A 22,812-nucleotide genomic window follows, 5' to 3' on the forward strand; every position below is an offset into this window, starting at 1 on the left:
TCCCATTTCTATTTTGGTACCTTACTGTGGCATCACTGTTGAGAGTCACTAATGAACAATCAATAAGACAGGGACAATGGAATAACTTTCTGGAAATCTAGCACTGTATATTCCATACTTTCTGATGAGAGAACGGTATAAACTGAAACTAGATAACTTAAATCCTTCAGACATGTATCCTCTTTCTTGGGAATGGCCAGAAGTGGCTAAATAAATTACAACAAACCTTCTTTAAAGAAGTGTTTTTCTACCATTTGAATTCAGTCTGTATCCTACATATCTAAATAAATAGTAGGTGTAGGTTTCAGTGAAAGAAAAACAGTTCAAAAGTTTGAATCTGATTCACATACCATTGGGTAGGCTGGAATCTGAGGCTTGAATTTAATATGTCCATGTAAGGCGTTTCCTGATCTACGCCTTGTAGACAGAGGAGTGCTGAGGGAGGTAGTCAGCTCTGTAGCCAGAGTGCAAGAGGATTTGAAGCCTTTCCTTAATGTAAAACAGATGCTTAACAATAATAACCTGAGGAATGGGGCATTCGCAAGGAGGACAGTGCATTTGGCAATCTTACCTCGTACTGGTCCCGTTATCGTTCAACAAACAACAATAAGACTGGAAGTGTGGAACTAGCAACTCTATGGATTCATGGAATAAAGTGAAGGTATTGCTAGGCCCTGATTCTGCAACAGACTCTGTGACCCCATCATTGACGTTTCTCCCACATGCATTACATTGGAGGATTGGGGCCATAGTTTTTGCCAATACAAATTCAGTATTTACCAGTAATAGAGCTAGTGATTACCTAATAATATTTTGTGAATATCTTCCTGAAGAAAAACTGTAGCAACTGGCATCTCTTTTGTATTTGCTGTCTATGAACTTTCTAGTAAATGAATGTTTGGCTGGAATGTTCACATAGCCTATACATTTTTATCAAATAGCTAATTGCTCTTATCTGAGGGTTTTGTACTGCTGCTCATCACCATTTTGTGCCCCATCCACACAAACTAAATTGGCAGGAGGGAAGGACTTTGTGGAGTTTCTGGTGGTTCTTCTTTTTCAGGTTATGAATATTTACAGAAAATGAACCTGAAACTCATAAAGATGAATGTTCATACTGTAAGCTTGATCCTGGAAGTTGTTTCTCTAGTGAGGAGACAAACGACATGTGACATAAGTGTGCAATCAAAGCTAAATCACACTGCCCAAATTTTGAATATTGACTACTCATAATTAAATTTGTGCAAAAATTCTCAAGAATAAAGATGGCTAGAATATATTCAACTAATAACATTGAAGGATGAATATATGAATATATATTAAACTGTAAGATGCTTGCATATGTCACCACACAATGATAATGATACATTCAGTACTGCCCATTTTTCACAATTTTATGGCGGCTCAATTGATTTTGGGGTGTCTATTACCTATCTCATGAAAACATGATGAAAGACTGCCAACTCACGAATTTACCCTTATTCAAAATGGCCACCATTCCCTATTACAGTCAATGGGACTAAAGTCTGCCATTTCCCTCCTGTCTGTCTGCATGTGGAAGTGAGGCTGCTCTTAATAAAGTTGGTTGCTACCTCCCACTGTTTTCAAAGAGATTGAAGACATGCCCCCAAGCAAAATGGCTGCCATTCTATGGTTTAGGGGTAAGACAGGAGCACTGTGAGGCTCAGCAGAGACACTGAATATTTTGGAATATTTTTAATTACTATTATTTTTGTATTTCTCCATTTGGAGACAGCCACCGTAGGGCCCTGATCTTGCAAACACACTGGTGCACATGCATACCTTTATCCAGAAAAGTAATCCCCATCAAAGTCAGTGGTCTACTTATGTGCTTAAAGTTAGCATATGTGTAAGTGTTAGCAGGACTGAAGCCTAAAAATTCAGGCCTCTAGAAAGATAAATGTTAACTAATAGATTTTAGAACTCTTTAAAATGATCTTCAATCACATTGTTTTCAGTAGTATATATGGGAAAATAACTGTATCAGGGTGGTCTGTTCCTTTAAGGGCTAGGGAATCTGGGGCTAGTCAGCACTTTTCAATTTAGCAGACCCAGCTGGGAAGGGGTTAGGTGAATTCTTATAAAAGGCTGAGAGCATGTTCAGATCAGAATGATCTGGACTAGTGCAGTAGACTCTGAAGCAGGAGAATTGAAAGAGGCAAAGGGAAAAGCCTCTGGGTTCTGAAGCCCAAGGTGGGTGTAGAAACAGTTATTTGTGTTGGATGTTTTTGCCCAACTTCTATATTGGAAGCATAAAAATGTTCTGAGAAAGAGATTGTGTGGCAGCAAGTCCTTCCTGGGCTGAGAGAAATGAGGTGAGGAGCCCACATGTGATGGAGGATGTGAGTAGGTAATTGACCCTGGAACTGAGGGGAACTGAGGCAGCAGCTGAGCTGAAAACAGACTAGGTTTGTGGCACTGCAGAATTAGTTTTAAATGTTTGCTGTTTGGTTTGTTGCAAGGAGGACACCCATAAAATATGAGGTTAGGTTTAAAAGTAATAAAACCCAGTCACTTTCAATATTGCTAAAACTGTACAGAAAAAAAATAACTTGGGGGAGCTTCAAAATATTTGTTTCAAGCACAGAAAAGAAAAAGAGGATGGTCTGTGTGTTTCTGAGGGATGAGAGCTGTTGGCAAGTCTGATTTAGTGCAAGGTACAAACACATTTCCATGCTCCTGTTCTCTCTTTACTGAAGCCCAGTGAGTCAGACGATCAGCTATTTAGTTAATTTTACTTTGTTGCTCAACTGCTGTAAGGAAAGAGCCAGCAGAGTGGGAGACCAGCTGAATCATGTCACAGATGGACAATCAGTTAGAGAAATGTAATCAAGTTGAGTGTAGGACCTTGCTTTGCTTGCCCGAAAATGTCAACACAAATTGTGAGGAATTGACTAAATAAAACTGCAAGGTGTAAAGTAAAGTTGCACATGCTCTTCATAATGTGCCATAAAAGGTAAGAAATATCTGAGGATCTGGTAAGATGAGAGGAAAAGTACATATGATGAGGGAGGAGTGTGGGATAATGTTTTTATTGGGGTGGGCCTCATTACCCATGAAGGCTGAAGCCATAAATGAGTTATCCCAAATGAGGGAAATCCCAGATAATTCACCCTGGGAATCAACCCCTTCCTATGGTCTGAAATTTCTATTTCTAGCCCCGCTTTTCAGAGTGGAATATAGGAAATATTTATCTTCCAACTCACTATTTTTTAAAAATCATGGTGGTTTATTTGGGGGGTGGAAGGATTGTTTTTATTTTTCTGGTTTGCTCAGTGGTTTGGAATATTGGCAGTAGTCCCACTTAAATTAGGAGGCAGAGTGCAGGTGAAGTCATAACTGTTACCTGACCAACATAATTTATCACATGCCTCTGCAGCTTTTCATTTGGAGGTCACCAAACTTAGCCCAATGCAAAGTATATAAAATATTTGTTTTCTATACATGTTTACCATTGCAGTCAATATGACTTAAACCGTGCACACTGAGAGGGTGGTATATACCAGTGTGTATGGTAAGATTCGCACAGCATCACAAATTATTCTATAACACTTTTTTACGCTTTCTTTGAATCCACAAGGTCAGAACATTCAGCATTGTTCTACTATCAAAGAGAAATAAGATTTTGTTCTCTTTTGGAAACTTGCTCACAGATTTTGTTTTCATTGCAGACAGTTCAAAACACTGTAACTAGCGAAGTAAAAATGAAATATATTTTGCATTTTTTTTTACAAAGTTCTCTCTAGAGAACCAGAGGCACTTCACAAATCTAATTGTATACATCAGCACTCCCAACAAAATCTGTTTGCACAGCAGTCAAGGCTATTCTTGCCTGTATCCTCAGCTGTACACTGACAGTACTCTGCAGCAGGGAAACTGCTATTTCTTTCTGATCTTTTTATGAATTCTGTGCATTTCCCCCTATTTCCCCTTCATGTTGTCTTAGAAAATGATTACTGTTTGTTCTGGTAGCATCTAGAAGCCCAAATAATGACTGAGGCTCTGTGCTAGACATTGTGTAAGAGTAGAACATGATATTGACAAAGACAGATGATCTAGCGGTATACGCCCAAGACGGGTCTAGAAACTCCTGAGTTCTAATCCTGCCTTTGATACCAACATGCTCTGTGGTCTTTAGTAAATTACTTAGGGCCTTACCCTCTTTGCATTGTTGAAGTGAATAAAAATTTTATCCTGATTTCAATATGAGCTAGATTTGACACCAAACCTCTTGGTTTCAATTGCCCCACCTGTAAAAATGGGCTAATACTTACTCACAGGAATGTTGTGAGGATTAATATTTAGTGCTTTGAAGATATTTTTTTCAACCTTGATTTTAGGATGGTTGGCTAATGACTGTTACATGATGGCTGTCATGTTACCTTTGCATGTCATTAGCTGCCTCTTTATCACAGTGTTTTGCTCTGATACTTGCCTTTTACGGCTGCTGAAATCTTCAGGTATATTGGTAGACTCAACTGCACCTCTAACTGCTGCTGGATACTTCAGAAATACTATGACTTTCCACTGACTTCTATGAACTATAAATAGCAAACAGGGCAGCACAGCACTGAAAAGGGAGGACCAGCAGCAAAGATTTAAATAAACTGTTGCTGCTTGGATTTGATGTTAGCTTGCTCTAGGACTGTGCCATGGAGCTGAGGTGAGAGACAGACTGGAAAACACGTAGGATACGAGCTATTATGTAACATACATGCTTGTGCTGAAAAACTGATATTTTTAGAAAGTTTGTCTGACCTCCTTAAGTTCAGGTAAAGTTTCTGTGTCTGGATCACAGTATATACATTCTAAGGGAGAAAAACCCACACGTTCTTCTTCTTTCCAGTGTAATGAAGACATTCCACTCTGTTTTGGTACAATTATATTGTCAAATGGAGGACTGTTCAAGTAATTAGTAACATAATTAGGAAAGCTTTTTCTGCTCACTCTGACTTCAGTTGAAATACAATCCTTATTTCTCATGCTCTTTAGAGCAGGGCAGATTTCTTAAAGAAGAAAAGCTTTAATGAACAAGGGAGCCATGGGAATCTGATACATTATATTTTTATAACTGTCTCAGACAGCCTTAACTTCCCATCTTTAGCAAATAAAAGCCAGGTTATAACAGAAGATACACAAAATGTATCTTCCCTCCCATCCCCTTCCCCCCCACCCCGCTCCATAGGACTTGCAGTTTCCAGTGGCTGGTTCATGTCCTTATTTACCGACGAATGTTACACCAGGCATACACACTGTGGGGGAAATCTCCTCTGCAATTATACTGGTATGACTGGAGAGTTTTTAAATAAGCAGACAGATGCTGAAGCTGTGTTAGGAATGAAACACTCATTGCACCAGGGAATTCCATGGCATTTCCTTAACTTTGGCATAATACAACACTCCGCTTTAATATGTAGACTCTGATAACTATATTTTCTGTATAAAGGCTATCTCAAGCCGCTGGTGACCCAAGTGGTAGTAGGCATGGGGGTCAGAAATGGAAGAGTTTACAGATGGGTACATCTCTAACAAAGAATATATTTAAGATTTTGCAGTGCTGGGAAGAAACATGAATATATAACTCTTCATTAAACATATTTGCCAGGGATTTGCAAACATAGGGCTCAACAATGCCGAGTGCTGGGCCCTCCCCAGGAAAAGCTAGGCATACCACTTCAACTGGATTTGAGGGTACTCTTTACTTGACCAGAAGCTCTTGGCACCTTGGAGGACGGGGGTCCTGGGGCCTCTCCAGTGTGATGTTGAGATTCTGCAGCTCCCAATTAAATGAATTAATTGGATATTCTAAGCACCTCTCAGGGTCCCAGTCATGCAGCTCACCGAGCACTTCATGCAAGGGCTAAGTCACCTTGCTGTGCTTGAAGACTAATGTTCTTGAAGTAGTGCCCCTTAAATCAGTGGCTTGACTCAAGGAGTAAGGCACGACTTAACATGGATAAAAGGAGCAGAATTTGGCTCAAGATCAGGCCCCATATTGAGTAGCAATTCATTTGTGAAGGAGAGTCAGGAGAATCCCAGTGTATGCTATACTCACTCTTGTCCCAAACCTGTGCCCAGGGCCGCCCGTGGGGGGGCAAGTGGGGCAATTTGCCCTAGGACCTGGACCCTGCAGGGGCCCCCATGAGAATATAGTATTCTATAGTATTGCAACTTTTTCTTATAGAAGGGGCACCCAAAATTGCTTTGCCCCAGGCCCCCTGAATCCTCTGAGCGGTCCTGCCTGTGCCTTATGCAGGGCTAGCACAAAGGCCAGTTGCTTTATGTAAATTAAGTAGCCACTCCAAAGACTGATGATGACAGGGTAAAGAAATGCTGTTTCAGGCCCTGATTCAACAAAGTACTTAAGCATGTGTCTAAGCTTAAACACATTGATAGTCCCACTGAAGTCATGCTTAAAGCTAGGCATATGCTTAAGGGCTTTGCTAAATTGAAATCTCAATCTGTTTTGCTAGATTGTTTTACAAATTCTTTCCTCTTACAATTGAGGCTGGTAAATTATTGCTTTTAAGAGATTGCATAACTTTGTCCTGTTACTATTTTTAAATGGTCTCTTAAATGTATTGATGGTCATATGGTGAATTTCTGTTCTTGAAAGTGCAAGAAAAAAAGAACAACCCTCCCTATTATATTTTTATAGCATGTTGCAGAAATTTTATATAATAGCTCATTGCAATTTTTCATTGTCTTCTACCTTTATCAGGACAAGTAGATTCATCATCTTCATAGTTTTCTTTTATCTCATCACTCTATAAATACCCATGTATGGGGGGGGGGTGCGGTGGTGGAAAACAACTGGTTCTTCCAAAATGGCAATTAGATGTATCAGTTTGAAAGACTGTGTTGAGATCTATTTGAATAAGAATAAGAACCAGGTATACCTGAACACACATCACTTGTTAATGAATTTCCATTCAAAACCTTTTGACAAGGGTGGCACCAGCATAGAAGAATTAGTCTTTGAGGTAATTTGTCTGCTAAATATGGATTAGAAATAGTATCTGATATGCAACCATGCTGCATATTTTATATTGTATCACTTTACTCAAGAGCAAGCAGGTAAATTGTCAGAGCTGTAAACAGGGAAATAAAGACACAACTCCCACTATACAAGTTAAAGTTTGGTGCATTAAGCTCCTGACTGTATTGATATTTCCATCCCTGTCATAAACAGAACTGATCAAAATTATCTGTACCTGATATTTTTCTTTGAAAAATAGTTCTCAAAATCAGATGTTTCACAAAAAATCCAAAATTTCAATAACACTTTCATTGAAAAAAGTTTGAAATTAAAGTTTTGTCTTCATGAAAATGTCAATTCAAATCATCTGTTTTTTGAAAAACAAAACAAAATCTAAATGTCACCTTGAAATTAAACAATGTTTTGTTCTAGTCTAGAATATCCTTGTCAATTTCCTTTTTAACTTTCCATGAAAATAAAGAACAAAATCATTTTCTTGGAAACATTTCACAAATATAAAATTTGATTTTTCTACCAGGTTTAGTCATAAACTAGAAATGTGGAGGTTCCAAGTGTAATATTTATGAACATCAAGTACAGTTTGGGTAGTTTGTACACACACTGAGCCAGATGTTCACAAGAGTTTAGCAGGTTGGATACAGGACTCTTAAACAAAAATTATCCTTTTTTAAGTGCCTAAATAGGAGCTGAAAATCTAGCCCACAATGCTTCTAAAATTAATTGGTTTCTCTAGTCATACATTTGCCGAATTACATAGCAAGAGAGACAATTTGCCACACATCAGCCAAAAATTTAAAGCTGACTACTCAGACAGGTTTCATAATCTTTAACAATATCTAAAACCTTTAGTGTTTACCCAGTACCACATCACAAGGCTGCCATTTAGGTTGTGTGTCCAGCCAGGTAGAATGAATATTGGCATAGGCCACCCATGGGAATGCAGGAATGCACAGAAGCAGCAAACGTGCTCCCAAAGGGAGGTCAGCAGCTATGTGTGGTGTGATTGCTAACAGAAAACTTACGTGGCATTGCTGCTTTCATTTTACTGCACTCATGGGTCAGGGTGATCAGCGTTTATTTTTATTGATGATTAATTGAATTCATAAACTTTATAGACCCATTTAGTAAAATGAGTTGGCTTCCTGTGGGGGTTGAACAAGGAAGGAGTCCTCAATTTACAAAAACAAGATTGGGGCTTGAGGTGCTAATCAATTTTGATAGTGCCAGCCATTCGATACCTGTCAGTATTAGGTGCCCAGATGGCTTCAGCCTGCTGCTGGACAGCTCTTCCTCTTGCTGCACTAGATAACAAAATAACAGCTGAAAAAATATAGTTACATTAACATCTTCCATCTTAAATTCCCATATCTGCTCAGAAAAAAAAAAACCTGTTTCACAAATGCAAAAAATGGGAAGCATAACATGAAATGTGACAAACATTGAACCATCTCTGGAGCTGCAATCACAGTAGCAGCTGTGAGAAACGATAAAGTAGCAATATGTACTGCAATCAGATTTTCTGTCAGGAAATAGTAGCAAAATCTTTTTTTATTATTTAAAGAGTCAGACAGGCACAAACCAGTGTGCAGGCTTAAGCTATATAGTTTTGATTAACAGCCATTTTCTTACAATAGAAAGAATTTTAAAGTGAGTAAAATCTTTTTCCAAAATGTGTGCAAACCCATGTAGGGTAAATTCTAAACCTGGATATTGGCCAAAGAATCAGAATCTCTGCTAAACTTTTCCATGCAGTGCTGTGTAAAAAGTCAAAAAGTCTGCAAGAGATTTTCATTTCTTTGACACATATGGTGTACTTTTTCTTAAATGCAAAAGAAAAATAGACATACATGATCAAAATGGCTTAGTTCTTCACAAAACTGATAAGGTTTTCCTGTAGCTAAATGACCTTATATAGCATATGAATTATCCATCCATATATTTGTGACGGTGTCATTTCACTTATGCAGTATCTATGGTTGTCTACCTCCACAGTGAATGTACAAAACAATCTAATATACCATGCATGGTAATCCCTTAAATTTAGTGCTTCAGAAAGATCTGCAGGAAATGATTCTTTTGGTGACTTGAAGTCTCCTATATGTATAGTTATATTCATTGTCCATACTGCAGAAGAGTTGTTTAGGCCTCAACTCAGTTTCCAGTAACAAAATCCATTTATAGTGTACTTTTGTACTCTCAAATGCACATGTGCAGCTCTCATTACAGTCAAGGGCACAATTTGGCCTGGGATATTTTGGCAGGTTGATAGTAACCTCAAGACCAATTCTAGGTTTAAATAGCAAGGATGACAGAAACCAGAAAATCAAAGCGTTTCAGAAAATTTTTAGGACTTCTTAAGTTCACTGCTTGACCAGCTACTGAAGTCTATGATGCAACTTATAATTACCTTGCTGCTTTTACTTCTGCTCTTTACCCTTCTTCTGCCCATTCCTTATAATTTAATTGACTAGCAGGAGGAAGGAAAAAACACTATTCAAAATCACTTGTATTCAAACCAGTTTTTAAGAGACCAAGAAAGAATGAGGTTTGGTGTTTGTCTGGAAACGTAAAATCACTGTTCTAGAAGCTTCATAATTTCCTACAACCTGTTCTAAACAGCTAGAAAGTGTTAAGGCTTAGAACACATAAGCATTCTGTTTGGAGATGGGGGAAGCAAAACAGATATGTCAGGAGCATTTGCAAATACCTATTTCACCATGGGTGGCTGCAAACAGCCAGTGTGTTTTTGTTAATTTTTTTTTAAAGCAGTATTTACCAAATTAATGCTCATATATAGTTAAATTCTGCCCTTGGATACTCGTGCTTGGTGCCCATTTAAGTCATTAAAAATTGTACCTGTCTATCGGACCTGAATAATTTTTTTTCTTAATCTCAGATTAGGAGTCATAGTGGTATCACAAAAAGTGATAGAAAAGGGTCATTTTAATGTGGAGTTCTCCCTGAAGAAAACATGGTTTTGGAAAGGAAGGTCATTTGAGTAGGATGACAACCTTGATCTAGCATGCAGGTCATGTCTAAATACAGCTTGACAAATGAAATGTTATGGAGCACCAGTCACCACGCCATAGTAAAGGTTGAAGATATCAGACTTTAATGGGAGCTTTTTCAATCCTCCTAACTTCTTAAAAAGACATCAATCCCCTTGAGATATGATATATGAAATTTCATCCTGCTAGGTTTTTTTTCCCTGGGAAATTTAGAAAAACTCAGAAAAGATATGTCCCTGTTGCTGACTGTCTCTCTGTCTGAAAATCTCTAATGCACCTTCTGGCTTATCCTATCTCCTAACTTGTTTGAACAACAAACATAATTTTTGTTCATCTTCTCCTCCTGGCTAGCGCCTTCTAGTGTGTGTTTTCTGGAGTTAGTGGGAGATTTAGAAAGCAATGCAAGTATTGTGAGATGAGGAATATCATACCTATGCCACAATAAGCATTCAGAGAAAAAGTTAAATAGGGCTCATTAGCACAGGAGTATCCTGTAAAGAGAAGGTGCCTGAAGGCTGAGAGAGAGAGACTCTGCAGAAGAAGCAGCATGCTCCTTCCTTACTCCCAGATGGGGAAATGGGAAATGGACCATCCAGTATGTTGCTTAAGAGATTTTATAAATTAAGGATTTATTCCCTCCATGCCCAGGCTGAAATAAGGTTGCCTACAGTACAACGGCTCACTGCTGCCAAACGCAAGTTCTGTACCAATGTCGCCTACTCAGCAGTACCAACACATTCTCTGCGCTGCAGTAATGCTGCACCACTACTCTTGGTGCATATCACCATTTCAGCTCCATGGTATGACTGTGCTCCATTGCTGCCAGTCTTTGGCTCTTGAATATCACTCCCACCACCCTATACTGGAAACCTACTAACAACTATACTTACCTACATGCCTCCAGCTTTCATCCAGACTGCATCACACAATTCATTGTCTACAGCCAAGCTCTAAGATACAACCTCATTTGCTCCAATCCCTTAGACAGAGAAACACCTACAGGATTTCTATCAAGTGTTCTTAAAAGTACAATAACCACATACTGAAGTGAAGAAACAGATTGACAGAACTAGGAGGGTACCCAGAAGTTACCTACTACAAGACAGGCCCAACAAAGAAAGTAACAGAAGGCCACTAGCCGTCACCTACAGCCCCCAACTAAAACCTCTCCAGCACATCATCAAGGATCTACAACCTGAAGGACCTTGAGAGACAGGCCAGTCCTCGCTTACAAACAGCCCCCAAACCTGAAGTAAATACTCACCAGCAACTACACACCACACAACAAAAACACCAATCCAGGAACCAAACCCTGCCACAAACCCCGGTGCCAACTCTGTCCACATATCTATTCAAGGGACGCCATCATAGGACCTAACCACATCAGTCACACAATCAGGGGCTCATTCACCTGCATATCTACCAATGTGATATACACCATCATGTGCCAACAATGCCCCTCTGCCATGTACATTGGCCAAACCGGACGGTCTCTACTGCAAAAGAATAAATGGACATAAATCTGACATCAGGAATTATAACATTCAAAAACCAGTAGGAGAACACTTCAATCTCCCTGGTCACTCAATAACAGACATAAAAGTGGCAATTCTTCAACCAAACAACTTCAAAAACAGACTCCAACATGAAACTGCAGAACTGGAATTAATTTTCAAACTGGACACCATAAAATTAGGCCTGAATAAAGACTGGGAGTGAATAGGTCATTACATTTCCTCCCTTCTACTGTTAATTGAATTGTCTCGTTAGACTGACCCCCCACCTGGTAAGGCAACTCCCATCTTTTCATGTACTGTGTAAATATATACCTGCTACTGTATTTTCCACTCCATGCATCTGATGAAGTGGGTTCTAGCCCACGAAAGCGTATGCCCAAATAAATTTGTTGGTCTCTAACGTGTCACAAGGACTCCTCATTGTTTTCACTGACATTCTGATATGCATTACACTTCATAGAGACTGGACCTCATTGATACTTGGGTTTCCTGTTGTGTCACTACCATTTGCTTTAAGCTCTATAGCCTCGATTAGTCTTGCACTGAAAAACTACCATACCTCTCCTGTGGACTGGCGGTCTGAGGGACAATTATGAACTAATGTTTCTTCAGTTGATTCTAGTAGAGAAGAAACCAAAGCGTAGGAAAAGAAACTCCATGTGAAGAGACAGAGGGGTAGCCGTGTTAGTCTGGATCTATAAAAAGCAACAAAGGTGCCACAGGACTCTTTGTCGCTTTTTACATGTGAAGAGAAGGGGTCTGCAGGGATGACTGACTGAGATGGTAAAGGTGGATACTTCATCAAAGCACATCACACTGAGGGGAAGCTGATGCTATCAGTGAAGTGTCAAGAATGCACTAAGTACCGAGAAAATATCAACAGCCAAGGGAAAAGAGGCAGAGATGTGCCAAAACTGACACATGAGTACCAGCATGCCCTAAATTCCTCCTTGACTCTCAGATGACAACTCAAAGGTGACCAATTCTATGATGAAAGCATCAAGGGAGAGGTCAGCATTACCAGGAGCCGCTATGGGGGGCCAGGGAGTCGACATGGAAAAAGGGAAATCAATAAAAGTGAATACCACTTTAAACTGAAAGCTGAGGGGTAGTAGAGACCCCTAAGTAGACAACAGGGCAGGAAAAGCTGAGCACTGGTGGAAGGAACTGAAGTGGGATGTTCTGGAGGGAGGCCCTAAGGCTCTGGCCATTGGTCTCAGAATGGGGCTGAACTCCTCAACCTCAAACACTTGTTGAGTTCTAAGAGAGTTTCAGCTTCTCTCATGCAAAGGTACCAAGGTCTGAGGATAGGGATCCAAAGCTCGCAACCCAGCATCTCTAGTTGTCAGTGGAAGTTGCTGAGTGCTGAGGACATCTGAAAATCTGGTTGCTTCATTTAGGTGCCTAAATGAGAACACAGCTGGAAAATGTAGCCTTGTTTGAGGTGCTGAGCACTTATTACAGGCCAATTTGTTACGTCTTTAGAGAAGACAACTTCCTGACTTCAGTGAGTTTGCTTTCATGGGAAAGTCAGGTCAGACTTTGATACTGCCTTTGTAATATTTTAATTGAAAAGCTGAGAAAAAAACACATAGTTGGCTAGACCTGTAAGCTTTTTGAAATACAAACTATCTTTCTTTTCATGAAACATCTCTCAGATGAACAATTTTTAAATGTGCTTTACAAATGACATTAATTAAAAGCTTTTAACTGTCACATTTTACATTATCGCTTCTCCAATGAACAATGCAGGACAAAAATGGCTATTTTGTTATATGTAAATCAAATATATTCTATGCTTATTTAATGTAAAGGAACTGTTTGAATTTATTTTTAAAGTAAGCAAGCAATTGCTTGTTCCACTAGGTACTATGTATCTACCCCAATGAGACAGTGATCTGCTTTATGGGGATGTGGGTTTTCTTTTCATTCGATTTGTAGAATCTAAGGCTACAACTACAGCAGATCTTTCAGAAATGCCACAAGTCAGCTGTATCACCTCCACAGTTCTAAATAAAGACCCAATGCTCATTCAAGAGAGGAAAAAAAAACATTCTGTTGTACAACAGTATAATATTACTATTTTTTTTTCTGGATGGCTGAGTCTAAAATCTCAATTTGAAACCCCACTGAGAGATGAAAAGTCCTGCTATTTTTATGTATAGTCTTTTAGTCTCTCCTCCCTCCCCCCACCTCTTGAGTAGAGTTTAAAGCAGATATATTTTTGTTTTCAAACTCTGATACACAAAATGATGTAAATGGGCTTTTTAAAAGCACAAAAGTTTCTTTGGTTTAAGGCATCAAACTTTTTTTTTTTTTTTAAATCACTGGCGTGCCTGTGGAGGAAGCTGCTATTTACGTGGGCTAACATTAGCTTTCTTGGGATAATTCAGGATTTCACTATCTTCCTCTGGAGTAGTGATCGGCGCTTATTTTTACTATGACCCAAGTTAGCGAACTACTAGAAGATCGAGAGCTTCACCTCCTAGTGGGAATAGGTAGGTAGGACTCCACTCAGTCTACTCTTAGGGAGCAAAAGTTTTGTCTTCTGCCTCCTCTTATGAAGTATTGAAATGCCTTGCTTTATTAAAGGTTAACTGTTGCATTTCTTAGTTAGGCAAAACACCTGTTGACTTTGATGATGTTTTGGCTGTTAAAGGCATTCAGGATTTGACTTATATCCAATCCTGCAAAGTGCTCCAGGTTGGCAAACTCCTGCATGATGTCTACGAGTCCATGTGAGTCGGCATGAGCATAGGCGTACACAAGCATGGAGCAGCTTGCATAATCAGGGCTTTAATTTGCAAGGCAGGTTTGGGAGGTGGCTAGGGGTGGGAGATCCTTTTCCTCCAACTGCTGGCTGGGAATGGGACTCCCTCTGAAAATATGGAGATGCAGTCTCATATTATGTTTTTTTCCCCAAGAGGCAGAAGTTCCTACCCTATTTGATCCACTGTTGTAGTATAATAGAGCAAGATCTAACAGATCTGTATGTGTAAGCCAATGTTGAGGTCTTGAAGCAAATGTCAACAGTAAATTAGAGACCATTAAATTATTACATTGGTAATGACATGGGGCCATATTATTACTAGGTGTAAATCAGAATAGTTCCATTGCTGTCAATGATCTATCTCAATTTACATGAGCTGACAATCTGGCCCATAGCTTTGAGGACTGCAGACAGTTTCTTTACACGGTATAATAAAGCATGTGCATCCTCTGTGCCACCAGTTATCTAACACCTTTTTCTTAGAACTTCCAAGTAGCATTGCCACTCACGCTGTAAACAAGTGACAGCACACTTTTATTGCACTTCTCATGTGTCAAAACAGACCTGAAGTTTCTGTAGAACAACTGCGGTATTTTGACACCTCAAAAGCATATTGCTAAAATATATTTCCTTATTTAAAATATTTTTAAACATGCTTAAATGTTAAATTACTAAGTAAGTAAATCTGAATGTTAAAAGGAAAAAAGAGCAATTTCTCTCTGTCCAACATGTTTTTATTACTTGTACAAAACCAATATTTCTTTGAAACGCTATGTGAAAAAAGAGAACTCACATCAAAGAATTGATTGAAAGACAAGTAGGTGTTTGAGTTGGTCATCCTCATGGAAGTTGTGGGCCCATGATGACATTCAACCCACTTGAGATTGTTTTAGATACTTGGAGGTCCTAAGGTGTGTTGGCTAGTTAAGTCCAGTCTCATCTGTAGTAGAGAGAAGGTGTGTGTGGAGGGTTAATGGCTTTTTGCAGCAGCCAGAATGTGTGGTGCAGGTATTTTCTTTTGAGCAGGCAATTCTTGTAACAGAACGCAGCTCAGCATGGACAATCAACACTTCTGTAATATTGAACAGTGAACAATATATTATAGGTCTGAACATGAGGTCAATCTCTGGCCCTGAACGCTGGCAAAAATGTATTCCTGAGGCTCCCATTTATTTTATTTTTTTCCTGAACATATACCTGTTCATCTGATCTTGACAGCATATAGAATTCCTATAAGCAACGTGGAGTTAGCTTTTCACACCCTATTCCTTGGAGAACGTGGGGTAAACTGTAGGTTGTAGATTCCTTACGGTATTTAGCTTTCTTTTATGAGTCACTCCACCTACCCCAGGAAGTATTGTGGGGTTTATGCAATGTGGAAGCCTTGCATGGGTCCTCCCTCAACCTATGGGGTGAAATTAATCCCCTGGCAAAGTCAAAATCAAAGAATTATATGCTTCATACTTGACCTAAAAGTGTGTTGTTTTTCAACAATCTTCACTATTAAGGCTTTCTTTGCAACCGAGTCTGTGAGGTATGCTTCTACCCATCCCATTTCATGATAGGGTAAACATCTCACCATGGTCTCCCATAACGTAACCTAATGTATTTGCTAAGATGCTCCTGTTGTACACACATGTTAAAATGTGTTTGAGGATAGTGCATCATTTTCCTTCACTGGAACCAATCCTATTCTATAGATAGATAGAGGCAAACTTCTATCTTTATTTGCTTCATTGTATCCCCTTCAACAGCATATTTCCATATCTAAACCTTCAAAGAAGTAAAATTAGCAAGGGTTTGAAGTGGAAGATGAGGACAATGAAGCATGCTCATATGAATAAAAATAGTGAGCGCTGTAAGATAAATGAATTTTAAAGCATTGTAAAGGTTCCTAAGTCTGTTTTTTTTTCTCTTGAGGATTGTGCAGACTCCCAACCTCTACTCTTATGGATGCTAAGCTGGCAAGACTACTACTGAGTAGCAGTGAAGGGCTATATTTTCTTCTTGGCCCATTTCAATCCACACTACAATTAGTTTTGGGCTAGCCACCTAGAGTTTTCTGTTTTCTTTGTTGTTATTAAAGGAAGTTTTCTCCCAGCAAACATTTAATTTGTGCAATCCATTGCATTTTGGTTTTGGGAAAGCCATTATAAATAATGATAGTGGCTTTCCATGCTGTATACCACTTAAAATTTTCAGCTGCGTGCTAGAATTTTAACCTTTAGATGTATCACAGTAATGACATGTCATCCCTAAATAATGAAATGCCAACTGCCTGCTGAAAGTAGTATACACCTATTTTCAGCCTGAAAACCATCATCAGTTCTTACAGTAGCTTAACTTCTGGTATAGTACATCTACTGAGGACTATACAACAGTGAATACAATAAATGTGATGGAGGGACAGGGCCTTTTGTATCAGAAGCCAAATTATTAATGAACCAAGCAGTCTGTGCAACTCCAAAAATAATAATAATAATAAAAATAAAAATCACAGTAAGAAAATTTAAACTCTTTTTCATTTGCTGTTAATTATTTTATAAAAGACAATTTGTTAATCACAAAAATCTTAAGGATTTTTTTCAGAATGAGTTAAATCACCAGGCATGAAGTCATTGATGATTTTGCAGCCCTGCAGTTACTCTAAACAATTCCAAAATTGTGTGGGAAATGTTGGCAGTTCCCGAGTGTAGATTATTTGAATCCCAGCTTGTCTCCATGCATGGGCAGAAATTTAAATTTCTAAGATAATTTAAGAATAAACACAAATAAAAGTCCTACACTAATTAGATATCTGCTAATATTCACCACAAATCACCTTCTCCCCCCCCCCCCCCCGCTTTTTGTTGCATTCTGTCTTCAATTCCTCTGTCTTTAGGCCTCTTTGAAGTTCAACCAAATAGACTTAACTTAAGTATGGTCTATTGACATCAAAGGGATTTACATTGTAGCCCAATCTATAGATTATGTATTAATTATATTGATTACTTAAGAATTCCCAGTTATCACTTTGAAGGTTAACAGGATTTTGTCCCAAGATCAGGCCCAGTATTATTAAAATTATATATCGTCGGGAACCCCATTGTGCATGATTGCAACACTCACACTCTTCTCTATTCACATATAATTTATTAATACATTTTATAAAGTCTCAAACACTCTAACTCAGTAAGGTAGACAGACTACAGAATGTAAATCTGAACATACATATACTCACACGATCCCTTGCAAAGCAACCTGAAATGTGAGCCCTCATCTTCCTCATCACCTTCCCCCTCATCCCCAGTGGCTATCATTCTGACACCTGTCACTATGTCTGATGCATATACAGTAGGGGTTTCTCCCCTCTTCCTTATTTGTATTTTCTCACCTTAATAATGTGAAGTGCCCTTCACCTATAGGTTGGTATATTAATGATCTCAACTTATTATCATATACAACAATTTGTTGCCATGGTACTCTTGTGGTTGGATGTTCTTTCCAAAGTTTCCCAAAGCTGGTGTTACCTCATGTTTCTGTGGCTGGCTAGTGTCATTAAGGACAAAATTTTGCCTTACACTCTATTTCCAGATCTCCCCAATTTAGGGGTTACCATTGGGCTGTTTATCGATGCCAAAGCTCATAAACCTCAACCCTTATGCTAAGTGATGAAGCTAATGTCTTACAGGATACAGGACTGTATGTTCTTTGCATTACTGCTGAATATAATAAAGACAGAATATAATGAAGGAAAGAGAATGAATATAATAAAGGCAAGCTAGCCCTATGGTCCATAACAGGGATAGGCAATCTATGGCACGGGTGCTGAAGGCGGCATGTGAGCTGATTTTCAGTGGCACTCACAGTGCCTGGGTCCTGGCCACCGGTCTGGGGGGTTCTGCATTTTAATTGAATTTTAAATGAAGCTTCTTAAATATTTAAAAAAACTTATTTACTTTACATACAACAATAGTTTAGTTGTATATTATAGACTTGTAGAAAGAGACCTTCTAAGAACGTTAAAATGTATTACCGGCACGCGAAACCTGAAATCAGAGTGAATGAATGAAGACTCGGCACACCACTTCTGAAAGGTTGCCGACCCCTGGACTACAAGATGCATGCTCTTCTTGTTCTTCAGGACAGAGACTTTGTCTTCTTACTGTCTGTAGAGACCATACTGACACACAGTCTGTGCTAAATAAATAGTGTGTGTGTGTGTGTGTGTGGAGGGGATGTTTTACACATAACATGTTTGTGTGGTTAGTTAAAATGAAAGAAACCCACAAGCTAGTGGACTTTTTTTATACAACAAGCACATTCTACCTGCTCTTGAGCTGCGTCAGCCTAGCCTGTGTACTTTAATCTCCTACATAGTTTATGTAATACAGCTGTATAACGATACATTTAATCTTGTGGGAGTTCAGAAAATTCTTTAATATGAAAGCTTAATTAAGGCTGGGTTGGTATTCCTCATCTAGGTAAAAATAAAAAGCTTTCCTTGCTTGACTTTAGGCACATTTAGCTTTGACTTCAAACAAATATCTGCAGCTCTATCTGCTCTCTTTGAAATTACTTATTTACTGGGGAGATTCACTCACTCACTCCTTCCTCCCATCCCAATCAAATAGGATGCACTATATAATTGTGTTACATAGGACTGGTTCTGCAGTGGAGGTGAGATTTAATGATACCACCATTAACTTATGCAGCCTGAGTCATCATGGCTACAGCCATTGCTTCAAAGGTAAACAATGTCTAACAATAATGTGCCCTGTCACGAGGTCTGGCAAGGATAGAAAACGTATTGATGTTGCTTACCACTGTATGTCTTAGAGTGCCTCACACTTTCCAGCAAAATTATTTCAGCTACCAAGGCTGTTGGATAAAGCAGGATTAACTGTATAAATATCTAGGAGTCTCTGCTATTGCTAGAAGTTATTATGGAGGGAGCAGTTGAATGGCCTGAGCTTATAAAGGCTAAAGTTATTTTATCCTTTCACAGACTGGTCTCTATTAGCCTCTAGAAACACCATTGTATTGATTCTTTTTTTTAAAGAAGGCACCTATGATGTAATAAAAATAATACTTTAGATTTATGTAGCTTTTTTCATCTGAGTATCTCAATTTCTCAACGCACTATATAAACATTAGTTAATTAAGTCTCCCAACACCCTGAGGGGTAATGAATGGATACACAGAGATCACTTCCGCCACCTCCTGGGATGCTCAATAGCTTTTTAACTGCACATCAAGATCATAAAACAGTTTAGGACAGGAAGCAAAGAAGAATAACTCAGATGGAGTTAGAGCAAGCATAATATAATAACCCAAGACAGAATTTGTTCAAGACTCTGGCCAAATACCCCTTATCAATTTTAGGGTAAGATAATTAAACAATAAATGGTTTATGTCACCTCAGTAAGATGGCAAATCCAAAGGCAAAAATCATACTGGGGCATTGGTTCAAAACTGAGTTGGTCGGAATAATGTGTCAAATCACACACCAATGCCATATCCTATAGCAGCTGCACAATACAGCCTGAATGTTTTCCATTAAAACTGTTTTTCAATTTAAAACTGTTTTTTAAATATTTTTTTAATATCTTCGAAAACCAGATACTACAAAAAAAAAAAACCCTGAAAAGAAAAAAGTTTCGGTTTTGGACATTTTTTTAAAAAAATACCTATGTAGTGCCTCAGGGGAGTTGTAGTTCCCCATTCTCTATGGGACAAGCTCCCCCTCTAGACTTTATCTTCCATAATACACCATGGCCATGCAATTTCCATAATACACCACCCCTCACTGAAAGAGAAGATTGTGGTGCATTACAATTCCAATGAGGCTTTAAAGTGAATCAAAATTAAAATAATTTGATTTTCAGCTGAAATATTTTTGGATTACAATTTTTGGATTATAACTCATTTTCCAGCGAGCTCTAATAATACCGTTCCTTGGTCACTGAAGACACGTATTTCTCAACTATACTAGCCAGTATTTCAGAAGCATTTATGCAATTTGGGTAAATGCTGGGAGCTGAACACTGTAAAAAAACAAAACAAAAACAAACAACCCTGCGTTATGCTATCTGTGCAACTATACGAAAACTTACCCCTCTTAGTAAAAAGTATTTGGATAAATCTTATAGCTCACTGTAGAAGTCTACTACTGAAAATACAGTTCTCCTTTCAATCCTGTAGAATTTGATAGGGATTTAGACTGGAATTGTCAAAGGAGACCTAAGTGACTTAGGCACTCAAATGCTCATTGAATTTCAATGGGAGTTGGGTCTCTGAACACAGACAAGGTCTTACCTTCCTTTGAAAATTCCAGCTTTATCCAATAGAATTCTACAGAAATTTAATAGCAATTGAGTGTAATCTAAAATCCATTAGAATCCAATAAAGAAATGAGATCTTTCCTAAACATTTTTCCCTCTTTGAGCGTGTTATAGAATTCTATGAGATGGTCCAAAAATGATATAATTTTCTATTAAAGTGTACAGAACGCTTCTATAAGGGGCAGTATTATAATATTACTGTTTATGCAGTACTACATGTAAGCAGCACTAAATAAATTAGAATAAAGTGTATATGCTGGGACACAGTTCTTATAATCTAATCCTGAGATGCTACTGATCTCACTTACTTCAGTGGAAATTAGGAGGGACTGTGCTCAGGTCAATGGAAACATACTTGTGGAAGCAAGGAAAGAATACGATACATTGTGATCGGAACAAGAAATAGTACAAACTGCAGCAATGTTTATCACTGTAATCTGCTGCTCCTCTGGTTGCTACAGGTAAATGGGGTGAGAGGGTTCGGTGTGGGGGAGAGCAGGGAGTTTTTCTTCAGTAAATGGATATCTAGCTCCTGCTTCAAAAATATTCACAAAGTACTTGGCTCCAATTAGAAATCAATAGTGTTTGAATAAGCAACACATCAGCATCTACATGTGAATTCTTGTGGCATAAGCAGGAATTCAAACACAGGTGAGGTTACACTAAATTGTCGACCCGGACTGGTGGGAATGGATTTGTCAGTAATAGGTACTGAAAGAGTTTATAAAGATTAAAGGACCTATTGTCACATTCCTCAGAAATTCAGCCTTTTGAGAAAATTGGTTACTAATTAGTCAGGTAATGTGCATTATTCCGTCATTAGTTGAACTTGATGATAATGTCATACGTTTAAAAATGACAGGCACTTTCAATGTTTTCATAGTAAAAAAAGGCCCAAATTAACTGATGCTGTAAAAGCCATATGTTTTGAAACTTAAGCTGCTCTGCTGACTCTCCAGACTATCAAATCTGTATAGTCAGTCATGATAACCATGTGAATCTTTCATTTCTGTTTGCTAAGCTGATGAAATCCTCCCCCTCCCCCTCCCTGAGAAGGCTGGAGAAAGGGACAGTCTAGTAATTCCCACTGTCAAATATGGATAAATGATAGCACTGTCTTTATCTGTGAAATGTGAAGTATCCTGGAATGACTGCTCAGTTGGTGTAAATTGCTTTAGCTCCAGAGATCTCCATGACACTGCACTGATTAACCCCAGCAGATGATCATGACCCCTCATTTCTCAGGAATCATATACTGTATGGTGCTCCAGGTGAATGATTATGAACAGTGATGGATGAATAGAATACCCAGTCAGTGGAATGAGTAGCAGTCTTGGTAGCCATTAGAAAGTCAGCAGTTGCCAATACTTTCCACACAGTGGTGGTGTTTGGGGTACAATGTTTTTCCTTATAGCTAGAATAAGAAACAACAGTACTTACGTTATGGTAGTTGTCAGGGCTGATGGGGGGCGGGGGGCGGCGGGAATGCCGGTACAAATTATCAGGGCCCAGCGGTCTGGAAGGGGGCCCGGGGCCCAGCTTCTGTGGCTTTGTCGGCCCTGTGTAGCCAGTCCGCCCTTGCTGGGGGGCCTGAAAAATTTTTTTCACAGGTGCCTGAGCCCGCTCTCGGCAGCCCTGGTGGTTGTTGACAAATGTTTAATTTTTGGTGGTTCCTGCTGTGTGTCATCTTGTTTGTGACTGATATTCCAGGGTCCTCCTAACTAACTGAATGATGAGCCTCTGTGAATGTTTATATGCTGCCACCACCTGCCTTCAGCCATGCACTCGGTAGCCTGAAGGGGGCAGCCCAGCTCTGTCTTTATCTGATGTTTCCCATCTCCTCAGGGCTGTCCTGTTTACCTTAGGCCACAAGACTAATGGGATCTGCTTAAATAACTAAAATGCAAAATTTAACATGGCTTGGGAATTGCAGAGGTCTGATTCTCAACTGCTTTGCATTTTGTGTAGTCATTTTCATCTGTGCACAATGAATGTAAAAAGTTACTGGTTTGGAGATGATTGTTTTATGTAATATGCTCCAGTAGAGAATAGGACACTAGGCAGAGACAGGGATTTCTATTCCCAGTTCTCCAAATAAACTGCTTTGTGACACGGGGTGAATCATTTCACCTCCCTTTAGAGAGGAAGGATGGTCCCATGCTTAGGGTGCTCG

The 22,812-nt window shown here is 39.0% G+C and overlaps 1 protein-coding gene across 8 annotated transcripts in view; it reads left to right on the forward strand.

Moving 5' to 3' along the window:
• CDH11 (cadherin 11) overlaps positions 1–22,812 on the forward strand; it is a 489,120-nt gene that overhangs the window by 115,186 nt on the left and 351,122 nt on the right. The window contains exon 1 of one of the 8 annotated variants that reach the window (XM_039502745.1): positions 2,144–2,214. The exons of the other annotated variants lie outside the window; for them this stretch is intronic. The gene's annotated coding sequence lies outside the window, so the exon portion shown is untranslated. Of the gene's footprint in view, positions 1–2,143; positions 2,215–22,812 lie in introns of those variants that run through there. 8 annotated transcript variants of the gene reach the window in all.

Source organism: Mauremys reevesii, linkage group 16 (genome assembly GCF_016161935.1).
Source record: "Mauremys reevesii isolate NIE-2019 linkage group 16, ASM1616193v1, whole genome shotgun sequence".
In the NCBI taxonomy this organism is placed as follows: Eukaryota; Metazoa; Chordata; order Testudines; family Geoemydidae; genus Mauremys; species Mauremys reevesii.